Source organism: Lynx canadensis, chromosome A1 (assembly GCF_007474595.2).
Source record: "Lynx canadensis isolate LIC74 chromosome A1, mLynCan4.pri.v2, whole genome shotgun sequence".
NCBI classification, from domain to species: Eukaryota; Metazoa; Chordata; class Mammalia; order Carnivora; family Felidae; genus Lynx; species Lynx canadensis.
The window spans coordinates 79,541,233-79,545,210 of record NC_044303.2 but is presented as its reverse complement, the minus strand read 5'-3'; the positions used below and the strand labels follow the sequence as shown (position 1 = coordinate 79,545,210).

The following is a 3,978-nucleotide window of genomic DNA, read 5'->3' as shown; positions in this document are numbered from 1 at the left end:
AACCAAATGTGTAAAAATTGGCCATGGTTATAACCAGACAGCACTCAACGTAAACAAGCAGAACCCCCGGCCTGCTTAAGATCCTGTCTCTTCGTAGGGACAAAATGCCTGGTGGTCAAGTCCAGAGAGGAAAGCGCACCTTCCTTGGGAGGTGGATTTCTTTTCCTCCAGTTACCCCACTTCCGAGACCCTTCCCCAAACTGCCACGTCTTTGCTGATGTACCTGTCTGCCTTTATGGCAAGCATGGCTTTCTCTTCATTTTTCCTGCCTTCATTCATTCTCTCATCACCCACTTAATAAATATTCTGAGGGCCTTACAGGTGCCAGGCAAATGTGGTCATCAGCTGGCTCCCGATGGCATGGCTGGACAGTTGTTCAAGTCGCCCCTTCCTTAGTTCAGCCGGTGCCCAGCTCCTGGTCAGCTACCGTGGCTGTTAGTGTGGTCTCGGGCGGCCCAGAACCCTAAATAGCTCATCAGGGAGCACGGTGCGATCCCCAGAATTCCTTCTCCGCACCCATCGCTATGACCTTGACGTGAGAGGTGACTAAATGGGGGAAGGCTTGCGTTGAGCCGCCAGCATGGAAGGTGGGGGCTGGGTGTCAGCTCAGAGGGAGTGTGAGTCAGAAAGACTGAGGTAAAAGAAAAGACAAATTAATTAGCTTGTCAAATCCTTCTTCTCAGAGAGCACGGATGCTACAGACTCTTGCATAATCAAGTGTCACTCCCCAGCAACGGGGAGATTCCATACCTCGCTTCTCTTCAGGTATCAGTTTTTGTTTCAAAGGTGTTTGTGAATTAGTGCAGATTTCACAAAGGTGGAGAAAGATGCAGAGAGGAACATTTTGCAACATTAAATAAGTCCAGTTGGATCTTAAATCTGTATACATGTAGGTGTAGATGTTACAAGATTGAACATGATACTACTCATTTTTTACATGGGAACTCAGTGGTTATTGAACACAAAATTGTGAATTGTTTTAATAAAAGTAGTTAATGAGGGGCGCCTGGGTGGCTCAGTCGGTTGAGCGTCCGACTTCGGCTCGGGTCATGATCTCACGGTCCGTGGGTTCGAGCCCCGCGTCAGGCTCTGTGCTGACAGCTCAGAGCCTGGAGCCTGCTTCGGATTCTGTGTCTCCCTCTCTCTCTGATGCTCCCCCGTTCATGCTCTGTCTCTCTCTGTCTCAAAAATAAATAAAACATTAAACAAAAATTAAAAAAAAATAAAAGTAGTTAATGAGACTTCTATGACATTTTCAAAAGCACTTTTCAGCTTGTTTGGATATCTCTATGTGCTTTCTTGCCATTCATTAATGTATGGCTTGTATTTTGCACGACTAACATAAGGAAAATTCCTGGGTACATCACCCCCAGTTGAATGTCTAAGGAGATTGTTCTGACCATGAACGACATATTCCAATTTGGGGTTTTATTTAAAATTTCCCTGCATTGAAAAACTTGAAAGACTCAAGAGATACTTTGTGGGTCCAGCTACTGATTCAAGAGAAAATTGCTATGTTAATAATAGTCATTTATATGACAAAATTATAATATTTCAATATTTTCTGCAATAATGATTCATCCCATACAGCCGCATTGGAATGTTCAGATATGACATATAGAGCTCACGCTTTATTTTCCAACCTGTGAATTGCCTTAAGAATTTTATTTATCAGGGACGCCTGGGTGGCTCAGTCGGTTAAGCGCCCGAATTTGACCCAAGTCATGATCTCATAGTTCGTGGGTTCCAGCCCCACATCAGGCTCTCTGCTGTCAGCACAGAGTCTGCTTCGGATCCTCTGTCCCCCTCTCTCTGCCCCTCCCCTACTTACATTCTCTTCCCCACCCCTGGTCTCTCTCTCTCTCTCTCACAAAAATAAATATTAAAAGTGTTTTTAAAAATATTGTATGTATCATTTCCACTTCCGTTGCTTCGGCGCCGTGATATTTTTCCAAATTGAAATAACAAAACCCTGCCTACAAAGCTCTTAAAACCATGACCCAAGAAAGATTGCTTAACCTGCCATTATCATCAGTAGAACACAAATATGTGAAAAATATCCTCATTATACAACCATAATCAGTGATTTTTATTCAAATAAAGGCAAGGAAAATTGCATGAAATAAATACATGATAATTTATTAATTTTGTGTGTGAATATTTTATTGCCTCCCCAAACACGTCTACCCCACCATCAGAACATCTAGACCTAGGCACGTTTAATTTATTTTGTAATTATGAAGATCTGTTTGTCAAGGCAGAAGACAGAGTGCATTTTATTCAGCAGTTTGCTAGCGTCTAAGTTGTTTGGGCTGCTCGAACTGGATACGGCAGGCGGAGCGGCTTGTAAACAGCACGGCGTTATCACTCACAGTTCTGGGGCTGGAAACCTGGGACTGGGGTGGCACGCTGGGCGGGTGAGTGGTCTTTCCCGGCTGCAGGCTTGTCACTATATGTCCCCACACGGTGGAAAGGGCGAGGGAGCTCTGTGGGGTCTCTTTTCAAAGGGCACTGATCCTGGGCGCCTGGGGTGCTCAGTCGGTTGGGTGTCTGGCTCTTGATTTTGGCTCAGGTCATGATCTCACAGGCATGGGATTGAGCCCTGTGTCCGGCTCCAAGCTGATAGTGTAGAGTCTGCCTGGGATTCTCTCTCTACCTCTCTCTCTGCCCCTCCCTCTGTTGAGTGCTCTCTCTCTCTCTCTCTCTCTCTCTCAAAATAAATAAATAAACATTAAAAAAAAAAACATTTAAAAAAGGGGCTCTAATCCTAATTAGGAGGGCTCTGCCCTTATGACCTGATCATTCCCCAGTGGCCTTACCTCCCCATACCATCATCTTGGGGGTTAGGATTCCAACACATGAATTTGGGGGGGGGGGCACACACATTCAGTGGTGCCTCCCATTGGCAGGGGCGAGTTTGGAAGAAGGCACAGCCTTCCACGAGATGTTGGCGTCAGTCTTTGGCTTGTTTCGGGGGAATTATCAGAGAGGGTGCTTGAAGAACCCGTAAGTCTGTTGAACTTTCCAATGGAGGACTTAGTTCTGTTGTTGCAGAAAATGTTGGGCGTCCCACGGTCTTTACCACCCCTTCTCGGGTCATGGTCCACTGTTCTCTTGGTGAGTTTACAGGTGTTCTAGTGTTGCAGGCAAACCAAAACAGCACGCCTCTAGACAGCTATTATCCACAGAATGGGTGCCCAAATGCTGAGCTTCCCCTTTCCCCATTTTTATAGAAAGAAATCAGCTTGTCAAAGGCAAGGCCCACTTAGCAATTAAGCCTCAGAAACTTGACCTGAGAAATACAGTGTGGGTAGAAAAGAGAAACACACTTCCCCAGCCTTCAAGGAGGAACCCTCTCACACGCCAGCCTTACCACAGGGCACAGTATCTGGGCGCACAGTAGGTATTCAATGGAGGAGAAAGGAATGGGTGAAGTTATGTGTGTTAAGTTATGTGTATGAAGTATGTGTGTTAAGCTCATTCAGTAACTAGAATAAATTATGACAAGAGCTTGAAATCAGCTTCATGTTAAAAGTCAAGGGAGAAGCTATGTACTCAGGGCAATTTGGCAACTCTCAAAATAACAAATGTTTCTCTTGGACCAACCGATAAGAATAACCCCTTCCTCCCAACAGTTACTGGTGCTGGATGGCCACAAAACTCCTGAAACAGAGGAGTTGGTGATGCACCTACAATTTTTTTTTCATTCTTTTTTCTGTACCTTCTTAGAGTATTTGGTTGTTACCCATACCTATGTGGCCATGTTTAAATTTTTTTTTAATGTTTATTTATTTTGAGAGGGGGGAGGGGCAGAGAGAGAGGGAGACACAGAATCTGAAGCAGGCTCCAGGCTCCGAGCTGTCAGCATAGAGCCCGACATGGGGCTCGAACCCATGAACCCTGAGATCACTACCTGAGCCAAAGTTGGCGGCCACCTGGGCGCTCCCCTATGTGGCCATGTTTAAATACTTTAAATAC

General features: G+C 45.3%; 1 non-coding gene across 1 annotated transcript; it reads left to right on the top strand.

The window, feature by feature from the left end:
- Positions 1-1,004: 1,004 nt before the first annotated feature.
- TRNAR-UCG lies at positions 1,005-1,089 on the top strand. Its single transcript has one exon. It is a non-coding gene; the product is annotated as a tRNA-Arg (tRNA).
- The last annotated feature ends 2,889 nt before the right edge of the window (positions 1,090-3,978 follow it).